The sequence below is a fragment of the Triturus cristatus genome, chromosome 1_2, assembly GCF_964204655.1.
Source record: "Triturus cristatus chromosome 1_2, aTriCri1.1, whole genome shotgun sequence".
In the NCBI taxonomy this organism is placed as follows: Eukaryota; Metazoa; Chordata; class Amphibia; order Caudata; family Salamandridae; genus Triturus; species Triturus cristatus.
This window is the reverse complement of record NC_140580.1, coordinates 125732184-125750393: the sequence shown is the minus strand read 5'-3', so window position 1 is coordinate 125750393 and position 18210 is coordinate 125732184. Positions and strand designations below refer to the sequence as shown.

General features: G+C 49.9%; 1 pseudogene across 1 annotated transcript in view; it reads right to left on the bottom strand.

Annotated features, from left to right (window-relative positions):
* LOC146866936 (lysine-specific demethylase 5B-like) overlaps positions 1–18210 on the bottom strand; it is a 504610-nt pseudogene that overhangs the window by 206225 nt on the left and 280175 nt on the right. The window contains exon 7 of the transcript XR_014960847.1: positions 10057–10236. The product of XR_014960847.1 is annotated as a lysine-specific demethylase 5B-like (transcript). The remainder of the gene's footprint in view (positions 1–10056; positions 10237–18210) is intronic.

Genomic DNA, 18210 nt, shown 5'->3' with positions numbered 1-18210 from the left:
TCTAAGATGCCCTATTGGGTGCTTGGTACATTAAATCCCACACTTGCATCTCTGCGGATTTAATGTGCTGAGAAGTTTGATACCAAACTTCTCAGTCTTCAGTGATGCCATTATGGTGCTGTGGAGTTCGTGTTTGACGAGCTCTCAGCACCATGTGCTCTTAAATGGCAGCACTGCACTTACAGGGCCCAGGAATGGACCTGGGTACTGTAGGGGCACAGGGCTCATGCTCCTGTGCCCACACCACTGGCATAGGGCACCCAGCTAGATGGGTGGCTGATGTATGCCATGGCAGTGTAGGTGGTGGGCATGGCACACAGGGATGTGTGCCATGTCGACTCTTTGTTTTGTCTTGTACCCAGGCACCCAGCCTGCAAGGGCAGTGTGTGTGTGTAAGGGTACAGGGCCTCTAAGGGTGGCACAATGAGTGTTGCAGCCCTTAGAGGCCTTCCCGGGTCTCAAGGCCCTGGGTACCTAGGGTATCATTCACCAGGTGCTGACATGTGGCCAGGGTTTGCCAATTTGTGTTTTGTGTTTTAGGGAATGAACACAGGCCCTGGGCACCTGATTGGCAGGAGTCCAGGGCACACTCAGTAAAAGTACATTCAGCAATTAGTGGGGGCATACCATGCAATAAAGATGGCGCTTTCTCACAAAAGGTGCAGGGCCTTTAAGGGTCGCACAATAAGTGCTGCAGCCCTTAGGGGCCTTCCCTGGTCACAGTGCCCTTGGTACCTGTGGTATCATTTACCAGGGGCCTACCTGTGGCCAGGGATGCCAATTGGGTTTGGGCTTCAATGCAATTTTAAGGAAGGAAGATAGGCCCTGGGCAGCTGATTAGGAGGAGCCCAGGGCACACTCAGTCAAAGAAAATCAGCAATTCAGCAAAAAGTGGGGGCATACCATGCAGAAAGAGGGCACTTTCTCACAGTCCTCTACTCCAAGGCCCAGGAGCGACAGGTACAGAGGTGTCTTTAGGCTGCGGGTTTTCCTTGCAGGGAGCAGTCACAGTAGGGGAGGGCCTGCCCAGAGAGGCTGCAGGCCTTGGTGAATTCACTGGGGCGAAAACACAGTGTACTCTGTCTCTGCAGGGCTGGGGGACCACAATGACACCGTTGGCCCACTTCAACTTGGGTTTGGAGCAAGGGGTGCAGTGGTGTCTTCACCAGTCTGGTTTCTGCCGTCACAAAGTCCCACATGAGTCTTTGGGTGCCTGCAGGTTGCAGGGAAGAAGGTACGCTACTTCTCTGAAGGTCTTGGTTCCTGGGTGAAGAGCTGGCAGATCTCCCGAGCTTTGGGGACTCAGTTACTGCAGGAAAAATCGACTTTTGGTGTAATGCACAATTTACTTACTTGTGTAACGATATATCTGTAAGAGACATTAGTTAGTGATAAATTCCTTACCGTAGAATATCCCCAGGCATCAGACTGGATCCAGAAAGTTTTCATCAGCAGTACCCCTGCGCGTCGAAAGGTGGCATCATGCGGCTCCGCACCGGTCGCTGGCGTCGTAGGCGCCGAGATGACGTCACGGAGACTACTTAGGCGCCAACCATGCGCGCGGACGTCAGTTCTGTGCACGACTTTCTGCGCCAGGAACGCAGAGTCATACATGAATCTGACCACTGGTGCCATGAAACTAGAGCCCTGAAAGGGATGACCTTAACCCTAGAAATCAGTTCACAGAACGGGGAGGATGGGTGGGGCGGTAAAGAATCTATCACTAACTAATGTCTCTTACAGATATATCGTTACACAAGTAAGTAACTTGTGCATCTGAAAGACACGTTAATGATAGATTCCTTACCTTAGAATAGATACCCAAGCAATACCAACCCCGGTGGTGGGTCTGCGAACAAGATCACACCAGAAAGTCACGGAGAACAGAATGGCCAAAAGAGACGTCTCTCCGGACATGCCTGTCAAAGCAATAATGCTTGGTAAAAGTGTGCAGCGAGGCCCACGTAGCAGCCTGACAGATGTCCTGCAAGGGAACACCGTGTCCCAAAGCAGAAGTGGCTGCCGCTGCCCGGGTAGAATGGGCACGCAGCCCCACAGGAGGCTCCATCTTAGCCAACAAGTAACATGCTTTGATGCACAGAACGACCCACCGAGAGATGGTCCGTTTGTGCACGACCCGACCCTTTTTGGCACCCAAGTAGCCAACAAAAAGTTGGTCATCCACCCGGAACTGTTGTGTGCACTTCAGAAAGAACGAGAGCGCACTTTTTGGGTCCAGACGGTGGAGTCTCTCTTCCTCTTTTGAAGGATGCGGCGGCGGAAAGAAGGTGGGTAAAGTGATGGTCTGCCCGATGTGGAAGGGCGTGACAACCTTTGGCAAGAAAGAATGACGAGTCCTTAAAACCACTTTGTCCGGATGAACAGAGAGAAAAGGGGGTTTAGAAGAAGGAACCTGGAGCTCACTCACTCTTCTGGCAGAAGTGATAGCTACCAGGAAAGCCGTCTTTAGAGTGAGAAGACGTAAGGGACAGTTATGAAGTGGCTCAAAGGGAGCGCACATCAGATAGGTCAAGACAATATTTAAGCCCCATTGAGGCATTATGAAAGGCACGGGGGGGGGAGCGTTTAACAACCGGAGAATTAAAAAGAGAAGGCTGATCTGGAAGCCTTAGAAAGGCAGAAATGGCTGAGAGATAACCCTTGATAGTGCCCAGAGCAGAGCCCTGCTGGGCCAAAGAGAGAAGGAACAGAAGGACCTCGGAAAGAGGGGCAGAAAGGGGATCCCCAGCCTTTGCTGTGCACCATGCCACAAATTTGTTCCACCTGCAGGCGTATACTGTCTTAGTGGAGGGACTCCTGGCTGCCAGAATAATATCACAGACAGGAAGGTCGAAAGCTGTCAAATGTCGACGCTCAATCTCCACGCGTGGAGGCTGGACAGGTTCGGGTGGAGGACCGTCCCCTGCTGCTGCTACACAAGATCCTCCCGAAGAGGCAGTCGGATCGGGGGATCGATAGCCATGCTGAGTAGCTCGGCATACCACTATCTTCGTGCCCAATCTGGAGCCACAAGGATGACTTGGGCCCGGTCGCGCCAAATCTTCTTCAGCACTCTGGGCAGAAGTGGTATAGGCGGAAAGACGTACAACAGACCGCAGCTCCACTCGTGAAGAAAAGCGACGCCTAGCGAGTGCCGCCTTGGAAATTCCAATGCGCAGAACTGATGACATTGCGCGTTCTCTTCGGTGGCGACTAGATCTAACCAAGGCTCTCCCCACTGCAGAAAGAGACCTTGTGCCATGTCCGAGTTCAGACGTCATTCGTGATCCATCATGCACCGGTGGCTGAGTTCGTCTGCCCTGGCATTCAGAGAACCTGCCAGGTGTTGAACCACCAAGGTAATGCCTTGATGTTCCAGCCATGTGCAGAGGCGGAGAGCCTCCTGACATAGGGTCCACGACCCCACCCCGCCCTGTTTGTTGCAGTACCACATGGCGGTGGTGTTGTCCGTGAACACCTGCACTACACTTCCCCGTACAGAGGGAAGGAATGCCTTCAGTGCAAGCTGGATCACCCGCAGCTCCAATAGGTTGATATGAAGCCGGGACTCCGCCAGAGAACAGAAGCCTCTGATCTCCGCCTCTCCCATGTGGCCCCTCCATCCCAGGAGGGACGCATCTGTCACCATTGTGTGCTCCGGTTGGAGAAGGGAGAGGGATCTGCCATTGACCCAATCATGATTCGTGAGCCACCACTGCAATTGTCGTGCAGCGCCCTCCGAGATCTGGACATGATCGCACAGGTTGCCCCGATGCTGTGTCCACTGGACCTTCAGGTCCCACTGCCAAGCCCGCATATGCCATCTGGCATGTTGCTCTAGCAGGATGCAGGAGGCCATTAGGCCAGGGAGCCGGAGAGTCATCCTGACTGTAACCCGGGATAGAGGCTGAAAGATCGGAATCATAGCCTGAATAACCCGGACTCGCTGCTCGCTGCTCGGGAGGATAAACCCGAAACTGCGTCGAATCCAGAACCGCTCCGATGAAGGGGAGCTTCTGAGAGGGACTCAGGTGCGACTTCGCCACGTTGATGGAGAACCCCAGCAAATGCAGGAGGTCGGCCACAGTCTGGAGGTGGGAGACGACTGCCTGGGGCGAGCCCGCCTTCAACAACCAGTCGCCGAGATAGGGGAAGACTGGAACTCCTGATCTGCGCAGATGAGCTGCGACCACCACCATCACTTTCGTGAACACCCGAGGGGCACTGGTAAGGCCGAAGGGGAGCACGGCAAACTGAAAGTGCACTAGGCATACCGTGAACTGCAGGTAACGCCGGTGGACCGGCAGGACGGGGATATGAAAATATACGTCCTGCAAGTCCAACGCTACCATCCAGTCTCCAGGGTTGAGGGCAGCCAAGACCTGAGCCAGAGTCAACATCTTGAACTTCTCCTTCCGGAGGAAGCAGTTGACGTTCTTGAGGTCCAAGATGGGACGCAGGCCCCTTTTTTCCTTCTTGAGGACCAGAAAGTAGTGGGAACAACAACCACGTCCTACTTCTGGCCCAGGAACGCGCTCGATGGGCCCCTTGGCCAAGAGGGCCTTGACTTCCTGCTAGAGAAGCGCGAAATGGTCCCCCGACATGCGGTGGAACTGAAGTGGCATGGCTGGAGGGGCAGTCTCGAAGGGGAGGGAGTAGCCCCTTCGGACGATTTGCAGCACCCACCTGCGTGAGGTAACGGAACGCCAGTGAGGAAGGTGATGGCGGCACCTGCCGTCCACCAGCGTGGGGTGTGCCACAAAGCTCGGACTAGGAAGGCTTTGAGGTGGATGCTATGGGAGCTGAGGTGGACTGACCCGCACGCTGGCCCCCTGACCCTGCCGCGGCGGGCACCACGTCCGCGCTGAGGTTGATTCTGCGCAGGATTCTGGCTGAACAAACGTGTTGGGCGCCCCTTCCGAGGCCACGAAAGGAACGAAAAGCAGACGTGGCCGGGCGCGAGGTGAAGAGGCCTTGGCCGTAGCCCGGGAGTCCTTAAAACGCTCCAGCGCACTATCTGCCTTATCGCCAAACAGGCGAGTACCATCAAAGGGCATGTCCATAAAAGAACTTTGAACATCCCCTGAAAAACCAGTGGACTTCAACCAGGTGTGACGACGGAGGGCCACTGTTGTGGAAATCGCCCTACCCAGTGAGTCCGCGGTGTCCAGTCCACACCTGACGGCGAACTTTGCCGCATCTTTCCCCTTGGCAACAGCTTGGGAAAGCACTATCCGACACCTCCTCCGGACACTGAGCCAAAACCTGCGCAACCATGTCCCACACAGAGGGGGAAGAGCGGCCCAAGAGGCATGCAGTGTTCACCGACCGCAGCCCTGAGCTGGCAGATGAAAACAGTTTCTTACCGAACAGTTCCAGCTTCTTGGATTCCTTATCCGGGGGAGCGGTAGGGAATGCGCTTTGGTAAGTGGAAGCCTGGATGACCAGGATCTCTGGGGTTGGGTGGGCACACAGAAAAGCAGGTTCACCCGGGGCTGGGCGATGGCGCCTGGCCACATTCTTATCCACGGGAACCCCCGTGGCTGGTCTAGACCAGGTGCCCATCAAGACGTCAGTTAGGGCCTCATTGAACGCCAGCAGGGCTCCAAAGAGCTTGCCGTCGGCTGAAGTACTTCAGTGAGGAGATTAGTCTTGAGGGTCACTGTAGGCAGGTCAAGGTCAAGGGCCTCAGCTGCTCTACGGAGCACCACAGTGTATGTAGAGACCCCCTCCATAGCCACAGCAGGAGGAGAGAAAAAAAACAGGGTCAGAGGAGAGGTCAAGGCAACCGACATCCTCTAGCTCTTCCGTCCATTTCTGGTCCGACCCGCGCTGCTGTGCGAGAGGGTCCTCACACCCTTCCCAGTGGTCCATCTCCGTGTCACAATTAAGGTCCCAACTAGGGGCAAAATTGTCCGGAAAACCTGGCAAAGGCGGTGGCGGAACGAACGGAGCCGCCGCCCGCAGCAGCGACGGCAGCAAGGGAGGGCCCTTGTGAGAAAGTGCCCTCTTTCTTGCATGGTATGCCCCCACTTTTTGTTGAATTGCTGATGTGCTTTGACTGAGTGTGCCCAGGGCCTGTGTTCCTTCCCTAAAACTGCATTGAAGCCTAACCCCAATTGGCATCTCTGGCCACATGTCAGCCCCTGGTAAATGGTACCACAGGTACCCAGGGTCCTGTGACCAGAGAAGGCCTCTAAGGGCTGCAGCACTTATTGTGCCACCCTCAGAGGCCCTGTACCATGACACTCACACACTGCCTTTGCAGACTGAGTGTCTGGGTGCAGAACAAAACAGAGACGACATGGCACACATCCCTGTGTGCCATGCCCACAAACCACTGTCCTGCCCTACATCAGTCACCACTCTAGCTGGGTGCCCTATGCCAGTGGTGAGGGTACAGGAGCATGAGTGCAGTGCTGCCATTAAGAGAATATGGTGCTGGGAGTTTGTCATTACGAACTCCACAGCACCATAATGGCTACACTGAAGACTGGGAAGATTGGCATCAAACTTCTCAGCACATTAAACCCCCACTGATGCCAGTGTGGGATTTAATGTAAAATGCACGACAGAGGGCATCTTGGAGATGCCCCCTGAAACTCGAGCAACTTCCAGTGACCTGACTGAGTGGCTGCTTAGGCTGCCACCCCAGACATGTTTCTGGACCTCTGGGTCGATAGCTTGCTGCTCTCGGAGGCCTGAAACAATGCACATCCTGGAACGAGGTGCCAAGCCTCCTCCCCCAGGATGGCCAGGGTTCACGAAGGAGAAGCTTCAAAGGCATGCCGCCTTTGTGAGCCTCTCCAGACCATTTGCTGCTTTTTAGCAACTGGTCCCCACTGGTTCTACCCCCCCACTTTGGGCGGGAGAAGCTGCGGGAAAAACAAGTGAGGAAGAGAGGTGTGCCCACCTCTGCCAACTCCACCCCTAAGGTGGGGGAGGCGAGGTAAAGCATAACCTAGAGTCCCCGCCATCTTGAAGATGAGGGGGGGACCCAGCCAACCAGGGACAGGCTCCTACCCCCCTTCCACTGGAGAGAGAAGAGTGGCAGAATAGGGGGTGTACCCACCCCAGGGAAGGAACCCATTTGTCCCTGTCCTTTACCTACTTGTAACACACCTAAATTTAGTATTTAGGGGCACCCTGAACCTTCCTTCCTCAGAACCAGCAACAAAAAAAGAAGATAAGAAGAAGGACGAAGAGCCGTGCAGAGCTAACAAGAGGACGACGCCCACTGACTTGGCCCCAGCCCTACAAGGCTGTCTCCCCTTCAACCTGCGAAATCCCAGCGTGTCCAGCAGACAGCAACCTCACAAACCCCAGAGGACCTGCCTGCCTTCACTTTCCAGACTGTTTCTCCCGTGAACACCGGACGTGTTTAAACTGCAGCTCCTAGTGCCAGCCAGGAACCACGAATCCAGCCCCCATCTGCACCTGCCGAACCCGGCCCGAGATCGAGTGAAAATACACCACGAGGAGGTCCCCCTGGAGATACTGACCCGAGATCCAGCGATCCCTGACCTGCCTCAAGCCTCCTGACGCCTGCAGCCTCAATCCAGAGGACCCCCCCCCCTACCAGGACGTCGCAAGACACCCCTGCACCCGACGCCCCACGGCCTTGTGTGCCCAAACCAACAGTGCCTAACTAACCCTCAACATCCCAACTTACCCCTCGAAGTGGTGGTCGCTCCTGGAAGATTCTCGTCCCCGAGCCTGAACTGTTTCTTTGTCCCAAAGAATCGCCATTGAAATCAACAGGGCACCCGACCTCAAAACAGCACCCTGCACCCGGCCGCCGTAGTGTCGCTGAGGGTGCACCTTTGGTGCTACTTTAGTCCCCAACTTGCCCTGAGCTTAACCCTAGGAGCTTTGCTCCCACAACCCCGTGGCCTGCTTGCCAGCAGCCACCAACCGGAGCCCCCCTATCCTCCATAGGATAACACTGGGCCTCAACACTCTGCACCCGGCCACCCTAGTGCCACCGGGGGTGCAACAGCAGTGCATCACTGACCCTGGAGGACCCCTGAGTTTTACCCCAGAACCCTAACTCAAAAGACCGATTACCTACCTGGAAACCGGTAACCTCTTTTTCCTCATAGAATAACATTGGCACTTTTTCTCCCAAAAAGTTTCCAAGTGTCGACTTTTGAAAACTGAGAATATTCCTAAAAAAAAAAGAAAAAAAAAAAAATCACCCGATTAACCAAAACGCATTTTCTCAACTGTTTTCAGGAAATGTCCCAGTGCTGAATCTAGGTATCCAGCACTGAGAAAGAAAAGTAACGTCAAAGTAACTTACCTGCAAAGTTAATTTCCTCCCATAGGATAACATTGGTGATTCTATGCAAAAAAGTTTCGAAGTGTCAACTTTTGAAATACAATAATATTCTTTAAAAATCGTACCTCTAACCAAAACGTATTTACTCAACCGTTTTCAAGAAATGCCCGAGTGCTGAATCTAGGATCCAGCACTGTGTTAGAAAAAGTAATCCGAAAAGTAATTAACTGCATTTTTACTCAAAAAGCCTATTGATTCTATGTTCTGAGTCTACTAAGTTTGTGCATTGCATTGCAACCCCTGTAAACTCGAATTGGTACAAAGTCCTACTATCTTTTGAAAGTATTCAACAACAGCATCTTGTAGCTGAAAAGTATTTACATGCTTACCTGTGCCAGGCTTGCTTGGTTCTAGAGATAAAACAACAGTATATTTTTTTATACAAAACAATTGGCCTAGAGTTCAGTTCTTGAGTGTGTGAATTCATTTGCTGACTGAGTGTGTACATCAAATGCTTAGCATGGTCCTCTGATACTGCCTTACTACTCGACCAAACTACCACTTTAGAGAGTAAGGTTTTATCTAACTTTAGCCTCTGCCAAACCTCTGGGGACTGTGGACTCTGTACACACTGAACCTATTTGGGAACAGAGCCACTTTCTCACACTCATTGAGCGCGCTCTTACGTCAGGATACTTTTAAGGCTGGTCCAGGGAAAATACTTTTAAAGAAAACCTAGAGAATGCTTTGGAATACTTCCAATGTTCTATTAAACTCCTGCAATCTTGGTCCCCAATACTCTTGATGCTTTTCCTAAAAAAATCCACCCCAAGATTGAGCTTTGATACTGATGAGGCTTACTGTATACAGCTATCCCACTATAAGACATTTTTAGCTAGAGTACAATATAAAGTGAGTTCAAAATATCTGAGATTTTCATTAGATCATAAGGTTAGCCGTCGTATTTTGATGTTGTGATTGAGGACACTACCACTAAAAGAATTAACTGAAAACTGGGGTGGCACACTGGATAAAGCTGGCCTCTGTGATCTATGAGGAGGAGGAGGTATTCAAGATTTGGTACATGTACGGTTTGTTTGCCCTAACAAACTCCTGGTTGAAGCACATAGCTGTTTTATAAAACCTATTTGTATTAAATAGAATATCTCTAGAATTATGGATCTGATTGAATTATTAAGAGCCCCCCAGATGAATTTTTATGTTATAAAGTATTTAAATTTTTAAAAACTTGTTCACCACTATTTTAGAGCGGTTTAATCCATGAACAACACTTCCTGTATACATTATATTTTTTTATATTGTGGATATCTGACGAGGTCTATAGCAATAAAATTTGATTTGAAGTAATACATTCAGTGTCAGGGGACCTGGCACACGGGAATGTGTGTCAGGTCATGTTTTCATTTTTGTCTGCATCAAAACATGCAGCCTACGATAGCAGCCCTGTATGAGTTTGGTGACGGGTCCCTGAGAGTGACACTGTGCTACAGCACTTGGGGGACACTCGTTTGTACCCAAGGTCTTAGGCACCAGGGGTGCTATTTAATAGGGACTTCTAGAGGGTGCTAAAGGCATTGCCAATCGGGAGAACCATTGTCCTGTTTTGGGAAAGAGATTTGGCACTGGTGACCTGGTTAACAGGAACACAGTGCACTTCTAGTCAAAATCACATGTACCAGGCGAAAGTGGGGGTGTCCATGTCAAAATGGAGTACTTTCAAACAACTAATACATAGAAAGATTTAAATCACTCACCTCCAGTAAAGAGAAGTTTAAGTCCGGAGTCAGGAATGTACTGGATGCACTCTCTTTCCAAGCTTGGACCTCTGACACCAGGGACTCCAGTCGTGGTAATGAATCCAAATGCACTGGGATACTATGACCTCTTGACACTAGTTCCACCAGGTTGTCAAGCACTGGCACACGCCCGCTAGCCTAGACACAAAAGTATCAGTCACTAATCCAGACTCAAAGAATCAAAACTAGGTTCACTACATGCGGGCACAAGTCAATGGTCAAGAATATTTCAGCACTACTACGGATCTACATTTAAGTTGTCAATTTAAATAATCTTCATTTAGGTCATAAATTTAAAGTGACAAAATGGAAATCTAAAAATTTTTGTACAAAAATGAAAATCTACATTTTAAGGACTTCCATTATAAACTAGAAAACGTATTCCAATATGTTGTTCCATTATAATCGGAAAAATTTACTTCAATCTGTTACACCCTACACCATATTGTTTCCTAGGTTCCTTCACAACTTCAGACACTTTGTAAGAGTACGAGTACAGCAGGTCTAAAAAATATTTAACACAATTACTGAATTCCAAATAACAAATACCAGGCAATCATGCTTGCAAATCCCTGCAATAGCATTTCGTTTAAACCATAAGGCTGGCTCTCGCATATCAGTTTGTGCTAGATCATACCCAGCTTTCACATATCTTTCATTTAATGCTGAATTTGGCTCACCTGTTGATACTGTACATGTACCTTCTCTGAGAAAAGACTGTCTGCTTATGGCAAGCTAACCAGGTGTAAGACACACAAATTCCCACTTCTGCTTTTTAGGCACCAGACTTTCCAACTTTTGGTGTAGCAGTGCCAGAGTTAACATCAAGTCTGAGGCAGTTGTTTGGCAAGAGTGGTTACTGACCGCCCTACCAGGCTGTGTGGGACTGAGAAGTGACGGCATGTATTCTAATCAGGCTGAGGCCTATTCACCCGTGCCTCTGTGAGAATGTGGATTATCAGTTGGGGTGGTTGTGAGACGTCACCAAGTAATAATGTCACTATTCTGTATCAAGTCCAGTTAGGTTTCTTAAAATTAAATCCTTCCTCAGTCCTGGGTAACCATGGCACAGAGCAGTCAGGCTAAACTCAAAGGAACAAGGGTACAGCATTCATTAGTACAAAAACAGTTAAGTCGAAAACACAACACAATAAATAGTCCACTCCATTTTATAAAAATAGGAATATAATTAGCAATTTAATGAGCAAATAGACACCAAAAGCAAAAATCGGATTGGGGAAAGAGAAATATAATTTTTAGGAGTTGTCTAGCACCAAAAAGTGCAAAGCGGGAACCAAAGGTTATTGGTCGTGCTAGAACAGGCCAAAGTGAAAAGCTATGGTCGACAGCGATGGAGTGCGGGTCAGCTATGGGCACCAGGTTTGGCCTGCTGGAACGGTTACCTTTAAAGGAACTCGTTCGTTGGCGGGGCAGGCTGCCGGCTAGATCTGATGGAGGGCTCGACAATGTGCGTGTGTGTGTGGGGGGGGGGGGCGGGGTCAGACCTATGGGCACACCTCGGTCTCCAACCTCCAGGCTTTGGGCACCCTTTGTACAATTAAGTTAGGTTCATAGACTTTAAATCTCATTAGACGAAGTTTGTGTCTTTTAAAAGGAGTCTGAAAAGCTCAAAACACACTATTTTGTGGCTGTTTCTATGAGAAATTGTTATTTCATACTGCTCAGTATGTATTGGAGGCACCCACTTGGATGATGTGAGAAGGTTCAAGCATGTGAATCTATGAAAAAATCTATGTTGGAGAAGGAAAGGTTTCTTACCCATGTTGGAGAAGGAAAGGTTTCTTACCTGTAATCCTAGTTCTTCTTCAAGGGCATCTCCATTGAACTCATAAGCACTGGATAGTCCTGCCAACTATCCCAGAGAACTTATAATATAAAAATATTCTTGTTTGTGGTTGACTGTTAATTCTTCTCTACAAGAGACAATGAATAAATGAGACTCAAAATTCATCTATGTCTGCTGTGAAGAGGACATCTTAACTTATGATGCAGCAGGCAACATGCATTTCAAATGTCAGTATCCAGCAGACCATGTTGTAGGTGACATGACATCTGTCAACGATGCAGCAGCAGACAGTTCTGTAGTCAACAGGGTCTTCTCTGACAACGCAAATCTACGATGCAGACTGTTGCTTTAGCTTGTTTGCAACCAATGATGGTAAGGGCTGCAACTCTTGAATGTAAAGATGACACAGCATATCTAGATGTCTTTGTAGGAATAGTGGATGGACCGAATTGTGCCAACCATGATGATGCAGCCAACAGTGAAGATACGAACGAGCACAAGATAGCTATTCGTAACCATCTAGGATATGGGAATTCGCAATTGGGGGCGGCGAGGGAAAGAACAGAGTAATGGTAGCACTGAGGGGAATTGAAGCACTGTGCATTTTACTTTTCAAACCAACCATAGAGCAGACAGTTTCTGGTTGGTGCTCTAGTGGTTGGAGTCCCGGCCTGGCATAAAAACGGCAGGGCAGCAGGCGCGCATCAGAGAAGCAGCAGCACTGTGAGGGTTTGCTGATCAGTTGCACCTATGAGGCAGTGATTTTTATGTTTTCTTTGAGCATGCAATGGAGGCACTGCTGGCGTGCTGAAGGTGCGTCTAAGGCAAACCCATCTACGCCCGACCGGGGCCAGGGAACCTGCAACTCTAACCTCTCACCAGCAAATATATTCCAGGGCCTTCCTACTTAAAGCTAGAGGGACAACACGTGCTAACTGTAGCTACTCAATAAATGTGTCTAGTTCAAACAGCACTCTAAAGTATTGCTCCTATAGGTTTCCTTTTGATCCTACAAGTAGGGAACTCCACGCACCTAAATCTCGACAAAATGTGCTTCTCCTCAACTGCATGGTCCTTCCAGGTCATAAGCTGGACATCCGTTCTCTCCTAGAAGATTACAAACTGGATGTAGTTTTCCTCACGGAAACATGGCTTCATGAGGAATCCGGACCGGATGTAGTTCAGGCTGACCCCCAGACAAAAATTCATTCAACTGTAGAATTGATCCCCTCACTCTCCTATTGTGAAAGTGTTGCGTTTTCTTTATCTTTTTTCCATGCTACCACAATGTCGGAAGCTTAGTATATCCCCTCCCAGGCCAGGCCAGTCATTTATTCAATCAACCCCGATGTTCTAGCGAGTTTGGTCATAAAATATACTTCCTTAACGGGCATGGGAGATTTAAATCCACACTTGAATGATTCTAAAGACCCCCAAACTTCCTGCTTTATGCACGATCTAGCTGCCCTACAATTACAGCAAAGAGTTCAGTGCTCCACCCACATAGGGGGTCATTTGTTGGATCTGGTATTTACCAACAATTCCCGGCTGTTTGCTCCCATTAAGAGTACAGCCATGTTTGATAGACAATGGTCCGAGTTAAACTGGGAAAGCTGGAAGTGTTCACTGAATCAATCCTTACCCTGGGTGGGCCTTGGTCCACTGGATAATCATAAGATCACAAACTGGCTGACCCAAAATATCACCACGATACCAAAGGGGATGATGGACGGAGCGTTAGAGCAAATCAAACACTCACCCCCAGTCAACTGATCTGGGTTTAATCTATCATCATTCTTTAGCTCACTCAACCACTCCAGTTCAGACATGGCCATATGCAAATCAGTATGACCCTGTGCCTCATGGGAACAGTCCAGCCCGAACTGCCAAGCCATGTCTTCCCTGGACCGGAAACAAGCATCCTGGGACCGGTTTCGGGTTCATAACCCTCGTCAGCCAGGCTATCTTGAATCCAGTGGCAAAGTGAGCAAGGGACCCACGTCTGGGCATTATTATTATTATTATTATTAATAATTAATTTTATAATGCGCATGGCTGCCTCAGCAACGAGGCGTCCCAGCGCAGCAGCGAGAACCAGGGAGCGAGCACCGGAGCAGATCACTGAGGGTTAGATGATGAAAGGGGGAAGAGCCACGTCTTCAGGGCCTTGCGAAAGGTCAAATGGCTAGGAATAGTTCTAACTGAAATCGGGACAGAATTCCATAATTTAGCTGCTAGGTGTCGGAAAGAGCGCCCCCCTGCCCTGGCCCTCCGCACCTGAGGGACGCAGACCAGAGCATGGTTTGCGGAGCGCAAGGAACGCGTATGAACGTAAGGCTCCAATAGTTCCAGGAGGCCTGACGGGGCCTGCTTTGCAAGAATTTTGTGTGAAATACATAGTGCTTTAAATTGAATGCGTTTACACACTGGCAACCAGTGAAGTTTCGGAAGCACCTGGGCAACCGAACAATGCTTGGGTAGAGACACCAGAACCCTGGCTGCAGCATTCTGGATCCTCTGGAGGCGGTTTATACTAGCCCTTGTTGCTCCCAAGTAAAGGCAGTTCCTATAGTCCAATCTGGCAAGAACAGACGATTGGATGATGGACTGCCGCACCGATGGAGGAAAGAACCCAAGCAGTGGTCTGAGGCTCCGCAGGAGACCGAAACAGACCCCCGCAACAGTCTTAGTTTGTTTCTCGAAAGTTAGACCGCGGTCAAACCAAAAGCCAAGGTTCTTTACAGAGTCCTTAGGGACTGGGGCAGGCTTGAGACGTTCTGGCCAGAGAAGGTCAGTCCATAACTCCCTATCCTTACCGAAAAGCAGAATTTCGGATTTCCCGGAGTTCAGCTGAAGGCAGTTTGCTGCCATCCAGTCGGAGATAGCCAATAGATCAGCCGTGAAATTGTTTAGGTTGGCGGAACTTTTTTTAGAGAAGCTGATCATTAATTGGGTATCGTCGGCGTATGAGACCAGTGAAAGCCCACTACTCTTGGCCAGTGTTGCCAATGGGCTGACATACAGGTTAAATAGGAGTGGGCTTAGTATAGAGCCCTGAGGTACTCCCTGGTGCAATGCGCACTTTTGTGAGGAAAAGGGGGGAGCCAGGACCTGAAAGGATCTCTCTGACAGGAAGGAAGTAATCCAGGCCAAGGCCGAGTCCCTTACCCCAATGTCCTGCAGGCGTCTCAGAAGTATTTTGTGCGATACAGTGTCAAATGCGGCACTCAAATCCAATAGGATCAAAGCCGCGGAGTCGCCTGCATCGAGATGACTTTTTATGGTTTCAGATACCACCAGGAGCGCAGATTCAGTACTATGGCGAGGGCGAAAGCCATGTTGGGTAGGGTCAAATAAAGCATGTTGCTCGACAAAGCCTGCCAGGATAGAGTTCACGTGTGCCTCCGTTACTTTGGCCAAAAAAGGCAGTTGCGAGATGGGACGGTAATTACTCGGGTCGGATGCAGCCAAGGAGGGTTTTTTCAAAAGGGGGATGACTTTGGCATGCTTCCAAGCTCAGGGGACTGATGCCGTGAGTAGTGACCGATTGACCACTTCAAGGCATAGTTCGGAGATGGAGGGATAAAGAAGACGGAAACAGGTGGGAGTCACTGGGTCCGCCGGGGAGCCGGACTTGATTTTGGAACTGAGAGACGGAAACTCCAGAGCCGTAATGGGAGGGAATTCCCCTAAGCTCTGAGCATTCAAAGACTCACCCCCTGAAGGGGCCAGCTCTTCAGACAGGGAAAAAGTTTGTGGGAGTCCCTGGTAGATTAGTTCCACTTTATTAATAAAATATGTAGCTAACGCACTACACTGGTTATTCGAGGTGATTGGATGACCCTCATTACCACCGGATTTCTTCATATTGCCCAGTAAGGAAAAGATTGTTTTTGTAGGGTTGGAGCTCGCCATAATTTTATTTGCCACAAAGTCGGCCCGCGCTCTGCGAATCTCTTTATGGTAAGACTTAAGGGCTGCTTGATATTCAAGTTTAGCAGTCGCATCGTAGGAGCGCCTCCAAGCGCGCTCCAACTTCTTACAGCCCTTTTTGGTCAAGGAAAGGGCCTCGTTGAACCATGGGTTAGATGGCCCACGCCCAATCTTACCCCATTTTGCAGGGATATGGGTGTGCAGACCAGCCGTCAGCCAGTCCTGATAACACTGGTTTGCTTCGTCCGCGCAGGCGGGTAGTTGCGGTTGGTGGCTAGAAAGCCAAGCAGAAAGAATCTCGGGATTAAGCTTATGCCAGGCACGCTTTAGGATCTTCATGGGGTGACTAAGGTCAATTTTGATCGGAAATTGTAGGGAGAAGGTGACCAAAAAATGGTCTGTCCAGACCAGAGGAACTGGGGAACGCATAATGATTTGGGGGAGGTTAGAAATGACTGGATCCAAAACATGGCCGGCTATGTGGGTAGCTTCAAGCACACACTGCTTTAATTGAAAGGCTTCCAGATCAGCCAAGAAACTGCCAATCTCCACCTGTTCAGTGCATTCAAGGTGGAGATTGAGATCACCCAAAATGGTGAAATTGGCAGACTTGCTAGCCAGATGCCCCACTTTATCAAGAAGATCCTTTTTGAAACTGGTCGCTGACCCGGGGGGCCTATAAATCAAAAGACCGGCTAAAGAGATATTATCAGTTAGCCCAATTTTGATTGATGCGCACTCGCAACCTACTATGGGTTCACTCACTAAATTGGTTTTATATGATTCCTTAGCTATCATTGCCACCCCACCACCTCTTCCCAATTCTCTGTTAACAGATTTGAGTGTGTAGCCAGGCGGGAGAGCCAGCCATGGTATTGCGGTGGCGTCCTGGTGAAGCCAGGTTTCCGTGAGAAAGAGAGCGTCAGGAGATTCATCAGTTAGAAGGTCCAGGATCACAGCGTGATGTTTTATCAGCGAGCGGCAGTTGAGACTGAGAATTTTAAATAACTTAAACCCAGAAGAGCAGGAAGTCGGTTGTGCTGGGGATAATTCAAACGGGCAGGACTTACAGTGAGAGGGAAACTCAAGGGGGGACCATGGGGAGGATGGGCAAGAAGGGCGCGCCAAGGCCAAGAGTTTTTCTCGTGAATACATGATAGGGTCAGACCTCCCGCCGTCCATAATGCCAGCGCCCAGCGCCGTCACGGCGCGGACGGGCGCAGACGGGCTTGCCTCTGGCGCGCCTATGGCGCGGCGCGCCCGCTGCGCGGACGCGGCTGTGGGTTAATTTATGGGCGAATGGGAGGGTCCGGCCAGGCAGCTGTACCGCCGACTTCCCCCCTATCCAAGATGGCGGAACTATTCCAGCCGTCTGGGGGAAGTCAACTTAGGGCGAACAAAGCGATACCAAAGGGGATGATGGATGGAGCGTTAGAGCAAATCAAACACTCACCCCCAGTCAACTGATCTGGGTTTAATTTTTCATCATTCTTTAGCTCACTCCACCACTCCAGTTCAGACATGGCCATATGCAAATCAGTATAACCCTGTGCCTCATGGGAACAGTCCAGCCCGAACTGCCAAGCCAAGCTTGTTTCCGGTCCAGGGAAGGCATGGCTTGGCAGTTTGGGCTGGACTGTTCCCATGAGGCACAGGGTCAGACTGATTTGCATGTGGCCATGTCTGAACTGGGGTGGCAGAGTGGGCTAAAGAACGGGGATGGATCAAACCCAGATCTGTTGACTGGGTGTGAGTGTTTGATTGGTTCTGATGCTCCGTCCATCACCACCCCCTTTTGTACCGCTTTGTTCGTCATAACTTGGCAGGGTATGCTCAGACGTGAGTCCCTTGCTCACTTTGCCACTGGATTCAAGCAAGCCTGGCTGAAGACGGCTGAAATGCCAGAAACCGGTCCTAGGAAGCTTGTTTCCGGTCCAGGGAAGGCATGGCTTGGCAGTTCGGGCTGGACTGTTATCATGAGGCACAGGGTCAGACTGATTTGCATGTGGCCATGTCTGAACTGGGGTGGCAGAGTGGGCTAAAGAACGGTGACGGATCAAACCCAGATCTGTTGACTGGGTGTGAGTGTTTGATTGGTTCTGATGCTCAGTCCATCACCACCCCCTTTTGTACCGCCCAAAATATCACCAAGCAGATAAGAAATGAAAAATCTAACAATAAGTCTGCACCGTGGTATTCCCCCACCTCAAAACTTGAAAAAAAAAATTGTGGCAGACAGGAATGGAGGAAAGATTTTGCAGAACCAAGAAAAGGTATATATATGGAGAAAGTTAGTTCATCACTCTGAAATCCGCACTGCCCAGGCGTTTTATTTTGAAATAGGGATTAATAAGGCTAGCAATACCCCATGA